The sequence below is a fragment of the Macrosteles quadrilineatus genome, unplaced genomic scaffold (assembly GCF_028750875.1).
Source record: "Macrosteles quadrilineatus isolate MER2022 unplaced genomic scaffold, UCM_ALF_1.0 Scaffold_1__1_contigs__length_201487025, whole genome shotgun sequence".
Classification (NCBI taxonomy): domain Eukaryota; kingdom Metazoa; phylum Arthropoda; class Insecta; order Hemiptera; family Cicadellidae; genus Macrosteles; species Macrosteles quadrilineatus.
The window spans coordinates 59,358,910-59,380,061 of NW_026542594.1; the positions used below are offsets into that span (position 1 = coordinate 59,358,910).

Below are 21,152 nucleotides of genomic sequence, written 5' to 3' on the forward strand. Positions count from 1 at the left end.
AATTTCCATTTTACTGGTTGGGGTTTCCCTAAAACATCTCCTTAAAAATGTATGTAAATATTAACTTTAAATTAAAGGCGTAACCTAAAAAATTCTATGAGTTTTGTAACGTTACTAACTGTAATAAAAATCTAATGTATGTTTATTAAGTGATAGTATATTTCACTTCAAGGCACGAAAAACGATTGGGTTGGCAGAACTGATCTGCCTGAGAGGAGTACACGTGAATTCGCTGCCGGTTAATCTGTGATTAAATCGTATTAGTGGGCTCTGTTTGAGGAATCTGTTGTTGTACAGTGGTATTTTATTGTTTTTTTGATGTGTTTGAACACTTCAAACGGACCCTGTAAGTAGTTGAATGTTACAAACAGTGTCACTAACCCTACGATAGGCCTGCCAGCGAGAACTGAAACACGACTGCGCATTCAAACTAGAGGTGAGTCGGGACAGCAGTATCTGATACTTTGTATCGGATACTCACCAGTCCCGTGTGTAACTGTTACTCAAAACCAAAAGTATCTGATACTGGAGTACTCGTTTCTACTATTGAGTACTGGTACTGCTAAACCTTCAATCCAGTACCAGGACTCGTCTCGGGTATCAGTTCAGTAGTAGCCTACTCGTTTAAACTTAACTGAGTAGTATAACTGAAAATACATAATCATTTGTTAGTAATAACAAATTCCACAAATATGAAAACTGCTTTCATTGATCACTATAAATCAATAAACTGCTTAAGAACACATAGTAATCATTATGTAAAGGAACTGAGTACTGTCAGTGGTATCACTAATGGTATTTGGTATTATACTGATACAGGAACACTCTACGGGTACCAAATCCCGTCGGCCGTGATGAGTACTCATGAGTACAAAGTAATCATCAAAAGTAACTGATACTCGAGAGTACCAGTACCGGTAGTAATCAGTATTTCGATGTACTCATTTAGCCCATCTCTAATTCAAACCCGCGCATGTCCATCTGTTGCTGTCCCTGTTACCAACCTGACAGCACCAAATAACACTACCCGCTCGGCCACTACTATCCGGCTGCGCCGCCCCGGCCTGAGATGCAACCATCAGAGCATGCACGTGTGGCTGTCTGCCGCTTGTAATCTGCAGGAACTTGGTGAAGTCTGTTAGTCGTCCAGCGATTGTCTTGCTTCCCTGCGTCTCGGAGGACATCTGCGGCCAGGCTCCTGAGTCTGTTTACCAACCTCGAGATCTCACTCCACTCTGTTATTTTTTTGCTTATTCGACATTGACTAGAGAACCCGTGCGGCTCAATGAGCCGCATAGTATGAAACATAACGCCGAGGAAAACGTTATGCTTAAATTCTAGTAATTCTAGTTACATCTTAGAGTTGTTTAAACACCTCTTAGAACACACTTGTTAGAAAACTAATTTTAAATATCTCTATTTGTGTCGTCAAGGTTCACCTACATTATTTCTGCTCTCAGTTTTAACTGATAACTTCTAATGAATGCTAAACGATCTGCTTCAATTCGAGCTAACATGTTGCAACAACGTTTTTCCAGTATTGAGAATTTAAGAAAACTGTTGCCTAGACATCCCCCTAATCAACCGAATTTTCTCCGTAGAGAATCCTGAAAATTGGAATGATATCAACCATTTAATGTGCTCCATTTTTTACCCAAAAACTCTGGGTTATCAACTGGAAAGCCATAATCTGCTTTGAATAGGCTAACGCAGCAACAACCATTGATAGTTTGTTAACGTATTTTAACGTGTTGTGTGTTAGTCACAGTATATGACCCGCATCAGAACGTTCTCACGTTGTTCATTGGGGTTTCTCTTAATAGGCTACCTGTCCCAAAGTTTTGAAGGTATGGATTCATTTGTCGAAATAGGCTGAAGGTTGGATAACTCTGGTAGCTATAAGATTTGGATAGCAATTTTCATTTTCTCTTTTTGAACAGCGTATTTTATTTGCCTCTCCTGAATCATAAAAATAAACTTGACTGTAACTACTCGATCGTTGAATACATAAACACCAATTCCTTCACTTATGTCTAATATTGCCACTAAAATTCAGTCAAAAAAACTTTGTATAAGTTTTTCCGAGGAACTGGCAACATAACCTAGAAGTTAACAAACCATTTGTGTTTTTCCTCAATAAAGTAGAGCGAGTAAGACAAAAGTTTACAATAAAAACATAAGGTCCGCCAAGATTTGGTATAATCTTACTAATTGAACTTATCATTGTCAAGGCCATTATTATTGTTTGTACTAAATTTTTTGAGATCTGTCAGTGTCAGAAGTAAACATTTCTTGCGTGCATTCATTTGATCTGACATTAGGCAAGTTTATTTTACCATCGTGACAACACTATGTGCTTCGTATATTTTTTCACTTCCAAAGTAAGTTGCATAGCAGAACTGGCAAATATTATTCATCTCACCAAGTGAATGTGTATATGGATGTGTATCTGTTAGACCAGGCCTCTCTTTCTCTATTCTCCTTATACGCATAAGATACCTTATTGTCTCCTCCTCCCGTGTTCAATATTTATTCTGTGAACTTCAGGCATTTTCCGTTCTTCCAACAAAACTGATTAACTGTTTAACTTGGTCTTAACCTACTGAATATTAAAACATCAATATTTACTCCCAAAAAGCTAATGAGTTTCTTTTTTATAAACAGCTGTTTTTTTGTTTTTAAATTTGTTCTGTGTATTTCTAATGGGGAAAACCCGACCTTTGAGAGGGTCTCGCGCCCTTAAGAGTAAGCATTTTAAAGTTATAAAACCTTATTGCAAAACTACATATTGAGAAGAATCTTTTGACACCTTAAACGTTGAAATTGGTCCACAAATAAGGGAGAAGTTGCGTTAACAAAATACGGCTTCACGTATTATATATATAGATTTGTTGTTATGTGACTAATACAAACTTTTAATTAAAGTATTGTTGCTTACTTAATTTGTTGATGTTGTGTATAAAAATGAGTTTCTTAGAAAATAGTTTGTTTTTGAACTTAAATTTAGACAGTAAGTCTGAGAATGCTTTAATATCTATAGCTTCAGAGCTCAATTCAATGGTTGTAAATTATCCTGAAGCTAATTGTCATGTTTTAGTTGATGGCATTACACATCTTGTACACACAATGGACAGGGTTACGATAGAAAATAATGACCTTAAGTCAACAAACGATGAGCTGAAGCTTGAAATCTCCCAGTTAAATGATTTTTTAAATAACTTCAAAAAGGACAAGCGTGCGGAGCTAAATAGGTCATTTCAACTTCAGGACACAGTAATTGAGGCCAATGAGGCAATGAGTAAGGACTTAGAGTCATGCAAAATAAGTATTAAAAAGCTACAATCCGCTCTGGATGAAATCAAGGATGAAAACAATTCTTTGAAAGAAGCTCTATCTAATAGTGAAAACAGAACCACGTTTATTGCAAATGATAATGACAAAATTAAAAACATCACCAGCAAAATGAACGATGCTTTAAAAGCTAAAAAAGATCAAACGTTAAAACTTGAAGAACTTGAAAAGTTGGTCAAGCGGCAAAAAACTATGATCGCCGATAAATGGTTGGATGACACAGTCATACAATCATATTTTCAGTCTCTCAATAAAATATGTAGCAATGCAGTTACCTCTCGAGCGCTGTTTGTTAGTCCCGCGGTTGGTGAACTTTTAAAGCATGGTTCAGATGATGTTGTTAAAAGCCAATTAACGTCTTTGAATTTCGATTCATATAAGTATGCCTTCTTCTGTGTTAACAACAATGAAAGTCTAACACTTAATACCACCACTCCTGAGTCTGAGGTTGTGGGCAATGGCACACACTGGAGTCTATTGTTTGTAAATGTTGCTAGCAAAGAAGCATTCCATCTTGACACCCTAGACGATTTTAATCTGCAACATGCATTACGTTTAACTGATAATTTAAAAATCAGCAGAGACCGATTCAAATCTGTACTGTGCCAAAGACAAAACAACAGTTTTGAGTGTGGTCTCAATGTAGTTGTAAATGCAAAAATTGTTCTAAATTGCTACTGTTCCAAGAAAAACAGTAGTAGGATAAGCTTCTGTGATTGGTACAAGGATTTTTCTATCACTGAAGGTTGTAATGGTATCTTATCTGTAACCAATGACCCAGTCAGCCAGTCTGTTCACCAAAATACCCCCGCCGCAGCAAACCTGCCGACTAAGCGAATTTCCATTTGTCTGAATTTATTTTCAGTTAAATATATTTTAATAACATAAGGTTTAACGAGTAGGCCTACCTAGGTTTGCTGCTAAAAGGAAACTAATAAAGTGTGTTTTTGAGTAAAATATTGATAGCATAGTACAAAATAAATAAATTTGCCAAGTTTGGTCAAAATATATCCATAAACAAGCAAACTACAACATTTGACAATATTCTCCATAAGAATAACATGGGAATTTTTAATTTACAATTTTTTAAATTTTCTCCGTTACTAATAATCGAACAAAAATACTTTTATATACTAAATTATTTGTTTTTTTTAAGCTCTTTAAAAAGGTCTAAAGAGAAATTGGGAAATTTTGTGTTTTGAGGGTCAAATGTGAGAAAAACCAATTTTTACCCCATAAAACCCCCCGTAAAGCCCCGTTCCCATGGTCCGATCGTGCTGGTTCGCGAACTCATTCAAGTTCATCCCGCTTTACACCTTTAAACCAAATTTCATCAAAATCGGACAAAAATTACTCAAGTTATCGCGTTCACGGACGTATATATATATATATATATATATATATAAATCTATATATATATATATATATATAAAAATTTGAACGAATGGTGTTTTTGGCCTCTGGGGACATCAAAATGAAAAAGTAAATCGGTCCCGGGTCTAGGTCTTACCGTGCCACCTACGGTAATAGCTACTTCCCTATAGGGAAATTCGCTAAAACTAAAACTCATTCTCCTTTAGTAGTAAGGCGAAGTAATATTGGCTCTTGGGAAATTGTAAAGCGACAGAAAACCTCATCTCCTGTCCACAGCATCCCTCTTACACCTCCTGCTGATACAATTGTAACACACAACCGCTTCTCACCGTTGTCAACCTTGACTCCTGAAACTCCTGAATCTACCTCTGACAACCCTCTCGTGACTCCAGCAGTCACAAATAAACCTCTCAAGCGCAATAGTCCCGCAAAACCTACCCCTCCACTAAGTCGCAGGTATAAACAGGCTGAAGTTTTAATTAATGGCCCAACAATAAAAGTGTTTAGTGACAGCCATGGTCGTTCTTTGTCATCCATCTTGAGAGGGGAACTAAAATATCAGTGTAATGTTGTGGGTTATGTAAAACCGGGAGCAGAGATGAAACAGGTACTAGAAAATGTAGTAGACTGTACCAAAAGCATGGTGAGCGAAGGCCATGTAGTCATAATGGGGGGCACCAACAATGTCGATGTAAACGGGCTCTGTACCGAGTTTGTTGACGACTTGGCTCACATTTTGAAAACGCTGTCAACACGTAAAGTATTGGTAGTTGCTCTCCCTCAGAGACACGATCAACCAAATTTGAATGATACAGTCAAGAAAATCAATTTCAGGCTTCAGTCTCTAGCTTTATCCCAAGAAAACGTGAGCTATGTTCCACTTGACTCCCTATCCCGCCATCACTTTACCCAGCATGGTCTTCACCTTAACCGGAGGGGTAAAATAGCCCTGGCAAACCTCATCATCTCCTATATCAATAACCCCTCTCCAAAATCCAGCATATACCCACCATCAATGCCCACGATAGATACTGAGATCCAATCCGAAAACACTACATCACATACACGATCTACATCCAGCACAAAATCTACATCACATACACGATCTACATGCAGCTCAAAATCTACATCACATACACAATCTACATGCAGTACAAAACCTTCATCATTATCAACAATCCGTAAAACAAAACCTACTACCCGTACCATCTTCAATAGTCATTTTTTAGGGGAGGCACGCAGGCCGACGGGCGTTCCTTGGGGCCAGTTTCTCAAAGGAGTACTGGAGGCCAGGGTGCACCGTCCCCCCTTAAAGCCTTACATCAAAACATAAGGGGTCTGTTCAGTAAAAGAGATGAACTAGAAATCTTTTTAAATGAAGAAAATCCCGATATTTTATGTCTGACTGAACACAATTTAAAAACAAATCAAATAGAAACCTTAAAAATTGATGGTTACGAACATAAATCATCCTTCTGTCGCGTGCATATGAAACATGGAGGTGTTGGTATCTGGAGCAAAACGTTGTTGAAGTGCAAACCGCTAGATTGTTCTAAATACTGCATTGAGGGAGTCTGTGAGTTTGCAGCCATATCACTTCAAATCAATCCTACAGTTAAATATCTAATAGTAGCAGTCTACCGACCTCCATGTAACCAACTTGATGAATTTATCGATAAAATATCTGAATTAGTTGATGATCTAAAAGGAAAACATTTAAATATTATACTCATGGGTGACTTTAATATCAACCTATCAGACCACTCACTTCGAACAACAAAGTATTTGGCTTTCTTATCGTCGTATGGTCTCACAAACATAGTAAAAAATTTTACTAGAGAAGTTTTAGGCTCAAAAACTCTAATAGACCATATACTTACAAACTGTTTGTCATTTGAGAGCTCTGTTATTGTTTCGGCTTTGTCAGACCACCATGCTCAGGCTGTTCTTATACCATCTCATATCTCATCTGACCACCCTACTAAAATAACACGATTTGCCAGATCATTTAATGAATCTAACAAAAGGGTTTTTAAATGCCTCCTAGGACAAGAAACTTGGACTGACATGATTGAGACTGATGATGTTGACAAAAAATTTGAAGCTTTCTATGATCAGCTGAAGTATTTGTTTGACATTGCTTTTCCCAAAAAGATTATTCGTGTAAAACAAAGTAATGTTTTTAAATTCCATGCAAGTAAAGATATACTTGCAATGAAGGAAGAGCTACTTTTTTGGTACAAAGAAACGAAGGACCTCGATTCCTCTCACGTCTTAAGACGCCATTTTCACCAACTTAAATCTAAATATCGTAAAATGATAAGAAGTGCCAAATCCAAAGTAGTATCCAAGAGAATTGATAGTGCGGATAACAGGTCCAAGGCCATATGGAGTATAATAAACGATAATAAAGCCCCAAAAAAGAAACATTTGGATAAAGTGTGTCTTGAAGTTGAAGGAGGTAAAAAGATTTACAATCCTGCCTTAGTGTCAGAAATATTTAATAAATTTTTTGCAGACGTAACAAAACAGACCAATTACAGAGCCGCAAATACTAAAGCTTTTAGTCAAAACATTAACCATAAATCATTGTTCTTATTCCCAACAGTAGATTCCGAAGTAAAACAAATAATTCATCAGTTAAAAAACAAGATAAGCTCAGGAGCTGATGAAATACCGTCAACGATTTTAAGAGAGTGTTCAGACTTCATCGTTAATCCTCTAACCCATCTCATAAACCACTCTTTTCTGCATGGAAAATTTCCCAATGCACTCAAACTTGCAGTTGTAAGGCCAATTCTCAAAAGGGGTGACCATACGAAGTGTGATAATTATAGGCCCATTTCTATGCTTTCAAGTTTGTCCAAGATATATGAAAAGGCTGTTTTAGAGAGGCTCTGGGAATTTTCCGAAAAGAATAATATAATATTCAAAGATCAACATGGATTTGTCAAAAGCAAAAACACTACAAGTGCAATATTTTCCTTATTGAACCAAGTGGTGCAAGATTTGGATGCAAAGCAACGCTCAATGGGTATTTTCTTTGATTTGAGTAAGGCGTTTGACATGGTTGACCATGACCTCCTACTAGCTAAATTAAACAACATAGGAGTCCGAGGAGTTGCATCAGAGTGGTTTTCGTCATTTTTAAAAGGCAGGAGGCAATGTGTTGAAATACAATCCATAGATCACACCGGGCTACAAAGTAGATTTAAGTCTTCAGAAACTCCTGTAACGAGAGGTGTGCCTCAGGGATCCGTTCTAGGCCCTGTGCTATTCCTCCTCTTCATAAATGACATCCCCTCATGCATAACCCAAGGTAAACTGTGCCTTTTTGCAGATGATACTTCCCTAGCCTTATCCAGTCCCTCCCTAGAGTCACTCGAGCAAATGGCATTCATAGAGGCAAATACCTTGCTTCAGTGGTTTGATGACAACCTTCTGAAAACAAACACTGCAAAGACCCAGCTGATCAACTTTCGAATCTCAAACAGATCCCACAAAGATCCGAATCTGTCACTTCTTCTTGATCAAACCTTCATTCATCCTGTACAGTCTGTTAAATTTTTAGGCATCCACTTAGACGAATGGTTAAACTTCAAATCTCATGTTGATCACGTGATAACACGTGTAAGTATAGGCATTTTTGTACTACGAACATTGGCCACAACAGTCTCGTCAGAAGTTCTTCTTTCTGTTTATTACGGCTTAATATTTCCATATCTAGTTTATGCTCTGCCTGTTTGGGGATATGAAAATAATCATACCTCTTTTCTTTTTAAAATGCAAAAAAAGGCTATTCGTGTTATATTTTCTCTTTTCAGAAGACGATCTTGTAAGGAATCATTCAGGTCAGCTGCAATTTTGACTCTTCCATCACTATACATCCTTGAAACCCTTTCATTTGTAAAAAAACATCAGTCATTATTTACCACCAACATTAGCTCCAGTACATATAACTTACGCACATCATACAACTTAAACATTCCCGTCCATTCAACTTCATTTTTCAAACATCATCTCCTTTACAATGGAATTAAACTTTTTAACCAACTTCCTCAACATCTAAAGCTGGAGACTGATTTGCTCAGGTTCAGGAGAAAACTTAAACAAATTTTGGTTGAAAATGCTTGCTACAGAGTCCGCGATTTTTCCACTGTCATGTAGTCAGTGATTTCTGTCTTGTTAGATTACTAGAAGGTCACATTGTTTTAGTTAGTAGAGTTATTTTTTTATATTTTATCTTTTGTACATTTCATTATAAACTTGACTATTCCAATGCAATGTAATTTTGTAATTCTGGAATAAAGAACTTATGACTTATGACTTATAAAAAGACCCATTCCGGGGCTAGATTTATGCGAGTAGAATGGTACTTTAGTGACGAGTATTGAACAATACTTTTCATCACGATGAAAAAACTACTTAATCAAATAAAAAAATTTAAAACTTCAGTTGTAACTTTGTTAATGTCAGGCAAAGTATTGTTTGTGTAGTGAAAGTCATGTTTATGTCAGGAAAATTCAGCTGATCACTATTTGTTTTTGGCGTATGGTGTCTATTTTCGAAGATCTCAGCTGTATGGAAATGGGCTATTTTCGAATACAAAGTGATGAAAATAATTATATTTGTAGTGTAGCAAAAACTAACGTTTAAAACACGAGTGCAAGGGGGGTGCAAGTGGGCTATACATATTACTCGACCATGTAGTGCACGATAAATCTTCACTTCAAACATAATGGTCTCAAATATGTAATGACTCACTTTCTACTCTTGTTATGAAATATACTTGATTTTCTACTAAGCATGTTTGCAAACACGTAAAGAATTGTAGATCGTGAAAGATGAGTTAGCGTGAAGAAAAGTGTTCTATGCGAAACCAATTAAAAAATAAAATCAACTTAAAAGGTAAAACTACTATAAGTGTAGTTGATAGTGATACTGGTTATGTCTGCCTGTTTAGAGGCAATAACCAGAAGGTCGCCTCTCATTACTGACAAGCCCGGAGCCAGGACGATTCATCAAAAGCTTTGCAGACTCGGCTCATTAGTGGGTTGGATTCTGGATTCCAATGTTTAGCAGGTACAGAGGCCCTCGACCTTCAGTATTACAGAAAACTCGCTACGTTTCGTAGTATTTACAATGTCCATTGCGTTTTCTAATAATTAGATGATAATGTAATTTATTTTTCTTTAATAATTAGTTTATAGTTCAAGATAAAATCATAAAATTAAGATACAGTTCTTGTACATAGATATACATTTATGTGTATTTATTGAATACTTGAAGCAAAATGTCCATTTCAATAACAAATGAAACAAGGAGACCATGGGCAAATTCGCAAAGAAAAATGGGGTTTACTTGTGGTTTATTAGTCAGGTAAGCCAATCAGTAACACCATATTGACGAATTAAATTACCAAAACGCACAATTCCTCTTAATCATACTCAACACATTTATGTATCTTTCATCCCTCACCTTTCAATGCTAGGACGCAGGCTCTAGCCTGGTCCTGTAAAAAGTAACAGTTTTACTCGTTACTTTAGGCTAGGCGCACACGGTTGCGGCGACATTATCACTTAGTTAAAGATGGTCACTTAATGGAAAAACGAGTGGACGTACATTTAAATACATTTACCCATGAGAGTTACGACTATTAATTCCTGATATACCGTCACTTCATACTCATAATATGCCACTATAGTAACCTAACTCCTGATATACCGTCACTACATCCTCCTAATATGCCACTATAATTACCTAGCTCCTGATATACCGTCACTTCATCCTCCTAATACGCCACTATAGTTACGTAACTCCTGATATATCGTCACTTCATCCTCCTAATATGCCCCTAAAGTTACCTACCTCATGATATACCGTCACTTCATCCTCCTAATATGCCACTATAATTACCTATCTCCTGATATACCGTCACTTCATCCTCCTAATATGCCACTATAGTTACCTAACTCCTGATATACCGTCACTTCATCCTCCTAATACGCCACTATAGTTACTTAACTCCTGATATATCGTCACTTCATCCTCCTAATATGCCCCTAAAGTTACCTACCTCCTGATATACCGTCACTTCATCCTCCTAATATGCCACTATAGTTACCTAACTCCTGATATATCGTCACTTCATCCTCCTAATATGCCCCTAAAGTTACCTATCTCCTGATATACCGTCACTTCATCCTCCTAATATGCCACTATAGTTACCTATCTCCTGATATACCGTCACTTCATCCTCATAATACGCCACTATAGTTACCTATCTCCTGATATACCGTCACTTCATCCTCCTAATATGCCACTATAGTTACGTAACTCCTGATATATCGTCACTTCATCCTCCTAATATGCCCCTAAAGTTACCTACCTCCTGATATGCCGTCACTTCATCCTCCTAATATGCCACTATAGTTACCTAACTACTGATATACCGTCACTTCATCCTCCTAATATGTCACTATAGTTACCTAACTCCTGATATACCGTCACATCATCCTCCTAATATGCCACTATAGTAGTTACACAACTCCTGATATACCGTTTAGTAATCTACTTCAACTCCTGACCGATAGTTACCTACTTCAACTCCTTATCCAGCTAATGGTACTGAGTTGGTTACATCTTCTGTTATCGATATACGTCTTCAGTTGCTCCTCAAAATCACACATTGAAATATACGTCACAATGAGGTCACACATTGTTAATAATAAGTCAGAGTATTATAAATGATCGAAAATTAAATAGTGCCACCGGAATGACTTACCTACTATGCAAGTTTATATCAATTAACGTATTCAACAAAAGTTACCGGCATGTGTAATCATATGTAAAAAAAAAAATTGAACTGATTTGATGGTACAGCAACAATGAATGATCTTACTGGATTATAGAACAACTCACACTGTCTAGATATATAACAGTCAGAGGTTGTGAGCTGTTCGTGCATTCGATTTGTCACTGGAAACGCACAAAAGAATTGGAAGCTGTCATAACACGGCAGAGATGAGTGAGTTTAAAACTAAAATATCACGGCATGACAGACAGACAGACAGGTGTTGACGACGACCTCACAGGTCACAGCTCACAGCCCGATCGTGCTGGCAGGTTAGGGAGGCTGCACCACCGCCTTCATTTGTCAATTTGTGGCTGACTGATCAGACGTTTTATTAATTTAAAATATTTCTATTTACATTGTTATCAGAGACTATTGTTGTATGTATGATTATTTTATGGACTAGCTGTGTGCCCGTTCTACGCACGGGGATCTTATTGTAGTCAGTTATTGAAACCTTTTTATTAAGAACAGAATTTGGTTTGCATATTTTCAGATATGCTGGCAAAACTATTATATAAATAACTTCTTGATCAGCATTGTACGTGTTATTATTACTTTCCGAAACTATTATATATAAACCTTCTCAAATACAGTATCTGACAGTTTCAAGCCAAAACAAATGTTTCGAAATTAAATGTAACCTGGGTCGTGTTGGTCCATATGTTAAATCCAATGATTAAACTAAAAAATGCTTTATAGATCTATGAGGCATAGCCCTAATGTAGGCCTATAATTGAAAGTTACCTTCCACAATGGTTAAAAGTATTTAAGGTACTACCTCAACCTCCCAATTTAACACTTTATTCGTGTTGACATTTTCATTATAAAGGTACTTTTGTCCTTTCCGTGAAACACTGAGAAATAAGGACATTAATGCTTTACTAACAGACATACACACAAAAATACAGAACTTAATTAGGGGATTTGCTACGCTTCAAGCATAACAAAGTACTTGTAAAATTAGTATCTGAAATATTTTGTTAATGTCATCAAATTTCATCATAACAATGTATATTTGCTTGGACCGATGATGACCCGAAATGACGGCTTACTGTATGAAATGAAGTACTATAGACGATTGGTAATTTATAGTAAATATTACCAAAATAGGCCACGAACTATTGATACATAAACAACGTAAAGCATTTAAACAATTCATTATGGTTTGCTGAATAAATGTTTTACTAAAATGCGTTATCGTTTTCTTAGCATAAACTAACATTTTGGAATCAAGAAAGAAAAAGCCAAAATTGTACAGTTAAGACATCAATCAAATTGAATACGCCTGTAATAATAAATAAGGTGCAACACCAACGATAACTAATTTGTAAAGTACAGTGATGTGTTGGTACTTAAAAATGATTCTTGCTACTACCAACAGTACCAACGGTTCTAAGGAATAGAACCAGTACCAAAAACCAACGTTCACAGTTGAGAACTATAGTACAGCCGACCAATTATATGAGAAGTCCCGAGGTTATTGATCTCTTGGTTTTGGATTTTCTCGTAAAACGTTTTAAAACGGCAATCAAAGTTATTTCCCATCAATTGCTTTATTTATAAACAACTTTTAATGTAAACTTATCGGTGTCAGTTTGAAAAAAAAAACAACCTCATACAAACAACTTTTTGTTATTTAATAGATTACGTACCTATTCTCTAAACAATGATTGGTAAAGGCCATCTAATAACATTAGAAGGAAATGTGACAAAAATCACACAACGTTGGGTTTTTGGACGTTTGTAATTTTATTTCTTAAGTAGGTAGGCCGTGTATTCTAGGGAAAAGTACCGGTATCAAGGATCGTCGTCGAACAGTTTGTTATGAATAATTGGGTAGGCGTACGTACACAAGAGATGGGCTATGGGCCTATTGGCTGTATAGTCCAGCGATTGCATCACACGGTGAGTAGGTACTATTGACTATATATATATATAGTCAATGGTAGGAACAGAAAATAACACATTAGAAAAGCGAGTTTAGCATCATCCGTAAACCTCTGTTACAAACACCCACTGCAGTTGTGATTTTTTACTTTAGACTTTACACAACCGCCATTGAAGCGCCGTGTCAATGAGTAGAAACCATATTTCTAAGCCATTTGGCGACGATCAATATTAAATTTAAAGTTTCCCAGCCGTATACAACACTGATTCAAGGTCTTCTTTCTGGTTATCAAAACTCAAGAACAATTTATACACAAAGAATCTCTGGTTCCTGAACTGGATGATGCCTAGTTATTTAATTTCATTTACACGGTTACACTATTACACTATATTATTGCACTTTCGATTAATTAAATCCGTTATGTAAGAAAAACGTTTTTAATCACTTGGGATTTACATTCAAAATGTGATTGAAAAAGGTTGCGGTATTTGTAAACAACATTTGTAAACATATCAGTGACAGCTAGGAAAAATAATCTTGATCCGAACAGCTGTTCGTTATTTCATAGATGATTATGCAATAAAAATTGGACGAAAACTTGACATAAATCGCACAAAACTACATTTTTGAACGTTCGTAATATTATCTACAAAGTAGTGAGGCCATATTTTAATGGCTAAAGACAATCTCGCCAATCCAGTGAATACATTAAAATGACTTGGATCTTGATAGGTACTCTCGTTTTCCAGGAGAAGATAGCGTAAAATGCCAATTTGAGTGTTACAGACAAAGGGAAAGACAGACAGACAGACAGACAGACAGAAATTGAGATAAGACTCGTTTCTGCTTATTTAATGTACATAAGACGTAAAAATAACCTAAACATATATAATTCTGAGCAATGTACAGACAAAACTCTAATTTTATTTATATAGAGAAGATAACAACCTCCTTAATACTAAAGATGAGAAGTATTGTATTTAGTAATAGGATCGATTGAAGAAATATTACAGTAGATTAAGTTTGGTGTAGGAAATCACAATTAAGGGAACATTTGTATACATTTTTGAAATATTTATCTTCTTTTATTGGTGTTTTTGAATGGAATACCTGGTTCCTAAAACGATTCCTGGATATCATTGTTAAATCACTGAAATTAGTTAATGTACCTGTCTCTTAGAAATAACTGTCGTTTGTATTTATCACTTCGTTTGTTTCACGTTTAAGTTTCTATTTATGATATGGAATTATGATGATTACATTTGTACTGCGCAGATCAAATATGGATGAATTAATGACAGAGACGTTAAACGCCAGAAGACCTCTAACTCGAAGTAGAAATATGGCAACGAGCAAAACTACTAACAACACTCTAAAACGTCCAACGGTTAATCCAGTAAATCCAATTCGAATTGTATTACAGTATAAGAAATTCAAAATCAATTATCGAATCATTAAATTTAGTATTCGTGACAGTTGATTGAATTAATGATCCTTCCAATGATAAGTCGCTACCCGAAGACGAAATGAGTGATCAATAAGTTATACTAGTCACACCAGCAATAATTTTATTTCAATGTGCATTGTTCAAAGGTATTGCAAAATGGAATGAGATTATCTGTGTAGCTTTTTGAATGACTAATATATTGGTGTTTGGTCAGGATATTTCATAAAACGACGAAAATGACGAATAGCAGCTGGGCCGAGTTTGGTTTGGGCTATCTACAAGCTACTAACTTTTCTCAGGATTGAACTGGCGACCACTACTAAGCGAGAACTATTAACCATTCAACTACCCGTCTATTTGAAAATACTGAAAAACTATCTATATAACTAATACGCTACATGAAACTTTGTTGGTTGAACTCCTCCGCCATTTCTTAACCGATTTTATCCATTGACGTCTCATTGGAAAGAGCGTGTCGCGTAGATTTGCAAACTGACCTTACATTTTTGAAAAAACCCTAGGGCTCTGCCCCAGTGGCCGTTAAAGTTCCCATGTTATCCTTATGAAAAACGAAATTGTTTACATTTTGATCAGCTGTACAATATAATTGCTGTTATTTATTTTTCAATTCAATGAAAGATCCAATAGTCAATGATGAAACGCATTGGGTACATTTACTGATTTTGTTGAAATTAAATATTTACTATTTTAATTTACAATCGTACATATTACAATGTAAAAAATCGAGAAAGCATGAGCAATTTTATATATTTGACTAAATAAGAAAAATGAATTGACATAGTACTGTATTTAGAAATCATTGAAAGAACCGATTTGTTAACCATGGAAACATAGCAGAGTCATAGAACGCCACCAAGTAGAAGGTTGTATTACCCAGACAGCACACTTTCTCCTCAGGACATCCCACGGATATTGCGACAGGATATGCAAGATATCCCATAGTGGTCCTATGGTCAACCTGGGATATCCCAGGATATCCACAGGAATGCGTAATGTCCCCGCCCGGGGATGTCCTAAGGATAAGCTCACACGCATATCCGTGGGACATCCGAGGTCATCCCAGGGTAGTCCTCAGGACATTCTCAGGACATATGGGACTACTATGGGATGTCCCTGGGATAAAGTGTGGTCTGGGCCTGAACATAAAAAACACAAAATAATATAGATTTAGTATGAAAAGCTTAATTATAAGTTTAGTAAATTGATTAAATAGTTAATAAACACAAATTTTGAAGAAAAAGGAGAAAAAAGTTTTTGGCCCAGACGGGTCTCGAACCTGATAGCTTCGCCTCATGAGCCTCTTACCTTACCTCCTGAGCTCTCTGCGCTTGATGATTATGGGTGTTTTCAAGTGGTGAAAGAGTAGCCGACAGTTGCAATGGTCGCAATACTTATATTTTTGATACTACAGTATATAATATGATTCTGTTAATCTGTTTAGGCCTCAAGTAGTTGAATTGTTTTTCTGGTAGTTGGAGAGGATACTGGTATTTGAATATAGATTATTTAATCACCATTAGATTAGCACTGTTATAATTGATTGTTATATGATTAAAATTAGTTTTTGGTTGTTTTATTAATTTAAAGTTAGAATTAAATTCACATTTCACACAACTATGATAGAACTCTAGTTTTCCTGAACTCAGTGGTAGTAATATGTCAGTAAAGTAAAGTCAACCCTTGCTAGCCATAGTATTAACAAGACATATTTTCAAACTGGGAAACCTTAAACTTTTAAAATAAATTATAAAACCTCAACATCTTAATGCGTGGGAATCTTATTTTTAGAAAAAAAAACAGACTAAAATTATTTGTTAAATAATGAAGACGGCCCAATTATAAATTCGGAATTACTGAAAATAATTACATCAAGAACAACACTGTAACATATCCAACATTCAAAAGATTAATTTTTCTAATATTATTTTTTATTTTTCCAATATCCTTTAAATCATCTGTTTTAACTTTGTTTAAAATTAATTTATTAAGTAAATATTTACTTTTTGTACTAGTGTAAACACAGCCTGAAGATGGAAACCAAGTTTCTGAAAGCACTAGTGAAAAAAACAAATAATTATATATTGGCCTTATTGAACATTTAAATTTAGATATACATTTCATCAGTGGTAGTATTTTTTTTCTTCAGTTTGTTACCGGGACATTAAGTTTACGGGACATTACAGGATATCCAGTGGATTTTGTACATGTCCCGGGATGTCATGGGACATTCTGGGATATCCTATGGCATTCGTACATATCCCGGGACTTTACAGGATATCCTGAGGTTAACTTACAAATCCCGGGACATTACGGTATATTGTAGGATATCCTGTGGATTTCGTACTCGTCCCGGGATTTTTCGGGATATCCTGAGGATAGCGTACATATCCCGAGACATTCTCAGGACATATGGGACTACTATGGGATGTCCCTGGGATAAAGTGTGCTGTCTGGGTAATAGTCAAAGGTAGAATAAATAGAGATTTAAAAAAATGATTATCGTCATCAACCTATGTAATGAAGAACACATACGGCTACAGTATGAAGATTCCCACAAACAATAAACAAGGATGTTAGCCGAAGTGCTACTATTTGTAGGAAACATGGACTTAACTTTATGATGATTGGCAAAGGAAACCCCTCTAAGTCTGAATTAAACTGGTACGGCAAGGACATTAATCTAAATATATAAAAGGCAAAGCCCTCACTGACTGACTGACTCACTCACTCACTCACTCATCACTAATTCTCCCACTTCCCATTTACCTAGGAGGCTGAAATTCGGTACACTGATTCTTTGGGCATTAAATAGGAAAACTAAGTGGTTTTTATTCTGATCGGGCTTTCCGGCTCCGCCCCAGTGGCTCTGGAGTTTCCCATGTTAACCTTATGATTTTTCATATTTAAAAGGAATAAATGAATCTTAACAGCTGTTTCAATTAAACAAGCTGGTTCTGTTATATGATGTTCAATAGCATTAAATTTACAAGGATTACCAACAGGGTGCAGCACTATTATTTTTTTTAATTTATGACAACAGCTAATTTGCAACCAAAAGGTGAGTGAGCGTAGCGAACGAACTTCAACCTGGAGGCGAGTTAGCGTAGCGAACGAGCTAACCTGAAGGCAAGTGAGCGCAGCGAACGAGCTCCAACCTAAAGGTGAGTGAGCGTAGGGAACGAACTTCAACCAGGACGTGATTGAGCCATGCGAACGAGCTCATATTGAAAATTAAGAAGTTAAACGGAGCAAAGCACGCGGGTACAGCTAGTCATTAAATATATGTTTTCATAAAAGTCGAGTGAATTTTAAAAAATGTGACTACATCCTAGCAACCACTTTCATTGAAGGATTCGCATTATTCACATTTAAGGGAAAGAAAAAACCATCAGAACGACATTAGGCCTTTACATTCTGCATTTATTTACGATATAACAGTAACTAGCCAAACGAATGTCAATTGATGCAAAAAAAATTGCGACAGAGAGGTTATGCAGAAAATCAGGTAGTTCTTAGTCATGTAAACAAAATGTTATCGCTATAAAAGATTGACTGAAATTTGTAAACGTACTGGCGACAATGGGTGGTACCATGCAGACTACATTATCATTGACGAAGATCAACATGGACAACCTAATGAGGCTATAAGTGGGAAACATTTAAAAAACCAGATCAGCTTTTGAAAAATGATAAAATATTTACAAGAAATGTTTATTACATGGAACTGTTAGGTACGTAATCTATGAGTTGAGTCTTTTAAGCTCATCGGAAATTATGATGACTTTTATTTGTTTTTAAATAATTATTTTATTTCTTTGCAATTGCTCGAATTCGAGCAACATGTACTCTAGTAATCATTGATATCGTACCAGCGTGTATGGGTACGTTAACAAAAAGCTGTTAAGAGCTGTAAGACTGGTTGATATCAGTAAATTTAATAATGACGCGTTATAACACTCGTTTCGTTAGATCTTACATTGAATCATTAAGAAAATATATCCCCTGAACAAATATGACTTAGTATGCTACCTTATCAATTACTTAAGCTTGAGTGGGGAATATTGTGATTAATTTGAGTTAAGAGTATTAACTATCCACTATTATTTATTGGGGTACTCAGAACGAGCTTCAATCTGATATAACCTCGATGGTACATACGCAAAATTTAAGATTATGCTTGCTTGTTGCTCATAAAACATAATTTAATGTTTCAGTTATACAGTTTGCTTATTTAGCATCTTTCAGTCTTTAGTTTTCATGTTTTTTACTTTCTTCCCCTATACATAGTAGATGGAAAAAGTATTGTTTTCGTCAAAAATTTCGGGTTTGAGTTTTGAGTGGATATATCCGCTTTAGCCTGCTGAACCCAAAAAAGTAGTTTTCGAAGTGATGTCTGTGTTGGTGTGTGTGGAAGTCTACATAGCTGCAGACCACACCTGTTTTCCGATTTTGATGAAATTTGGTACGTAGGTACTAATTCATCAATAAAATAACAAAAATTGGATTTGAGGAAAAAGGCCAGTTTTGATTACAATTAATATATTATGTTAACAAATGGTACATATCCCATGACCGTAAAAAGTACTGTTCAAAAGTTATCGTAACTTATTTTGTTATTTCCCAGAAAACCCCCATAAAACAACAAAATATCGGATTTTAGGAAAAACCTGTTCTGATTAAAATTAATGTGTTATGTATGGTCCATATAATTCTAAACAAAAATAGTGCAACCCCCATTGCTGTAACAATTACGGTTCAAACGTTATTACAACTTTTGTGATTTATCCCTATAGAATATCATAGTTACTCCCACCGCTTACCCATGATAAAGGTTGTTTACAAGCTTATTATGGGAGAAAGTATGTTTCAGTTGGCTGATACCGTTTATTTTATTTATCTCGAAATTAGAAGAATCCTCAACAATAAATCAAAGTTTTGCCGGTTCGATCCCGAGAAATGTCAGTAGCTCCTTGACAGTTCGAAACTGGACCCGAACTGGTGGCGACTTAGAGTTGCCACACGACAAACGCCATAGGCCCCCAGTTCAATCATCTGTACCATAGATTGAACACACTGTTAGTAGGTCTATGTTCATACTGAAGAACGCAAAAGGGGTTGGAAGTGTTGAACAATACTGTTAAAATTTGCAATAGTCATACAGTTATTGCACATAATGGCTTTAACATATCATGAATTTATTTAACACATGTACTGCTTTACAAGAAAGAGTAAACGTTTTGGTCCGTAGCTTGATAACATTATTACATCAAAAAATTGAAATGGAAAGTGATTGTGTTAGTAAAGGGGAGACGTTAAATGAAAACGTTACTTGAGTATGTTTTTCAGCCTGTTGAAGTATTCCACACATTAACATGTACTCGTACCTAAAAAAAAATTGAACTTTACTGCAGAGATGATGGATAGAGAATTTAAGAAAGGCATACTTGACAAGACTTGATATTTCCAATTATACAGATAAAATTCAATTTTTGGCAAACAAATTTGGGGAATACACATTGTTTGTCTGCTTTTAACAGAGAGTAAGAAAAAATAAAATCTTGGGGATATAGTTGTATGGTAAGGTGATATGATGTTGATGATGATGATGATGATGAGATGTTCAAAATTAAAATGGTGGTTTTTAGCTGTCTTAACGGAAATATTAATTAATTGGTTACCTAATGTCCATAGTAAAGCTTTGTAAGTTTGTGATTTATGATGATGATACGACAGTGTGGAGGTACTCACATGCAGCGGCAGCAGCGACGGGGTCTGGGCGCTAGACGACCCTCTCACAAGCTGGAGCGATCATGGAGGGGAGCTCCCGGAATAACTTTGGCGTCTTGCTCCACTCATTGTTCAAAACCACCCGCCGTTTGTTCTCTGGGATTCCCATTGATTTTTCATTTAACCATTTAATTATCAGCCATGGTCGATGAAATACCTACGTTTTGGAACCTTGGTGGATAAAAATGCCAATTTTCGTCATTGTTTAAGTGGCGTTCTCGATTTTATTCGTTGCACACATTTTTTATTCGTTATTTAACTTAATCTTTCGGTACAATAATGTTTGATATTTGTGTAAAATGTTTGCAATTTGGTCCGAAGCTTTATCGTCATATTTGATGGTATGAGTTTTGTGACAGGGTTTTACATTGAGACGTATAAAATTACAATAAAGAACAGCCATTGGCTCACCGTGTGATCTTGATGGT

The 21,152-nt window shown here is 35.9% G+C and overlaps 1 protein-coding gene across 4 annotated transcripts in view; it reads right to left on the reverse strand.

The window, feature by feature from the left end:
- Positions 1-20,791, reverse strand: part of LOC128983225 (proteoglycan 4) — an 86,688-nt gene extending 65,897 nt beyond the window's left edge. For 3 of the 4 annotated variants that reach the window (XM_054402444.1, XM_054402447.1, XM_054402442.1), the window contains exon 1: positions 20,686-20,791. The gene's annotated coding sequence lies outside the window, so the exon portion shown is untranslated. Of the gene's footprint in view, positions 1-20,615 lie in introns of all 4 variants that reach the window. The other variant, XM_054402443.1, reaches the window with a different exon arrangement.
- Between the last annotated feature and the right edge of the window lie 361 nt (positions 20,792-21,152).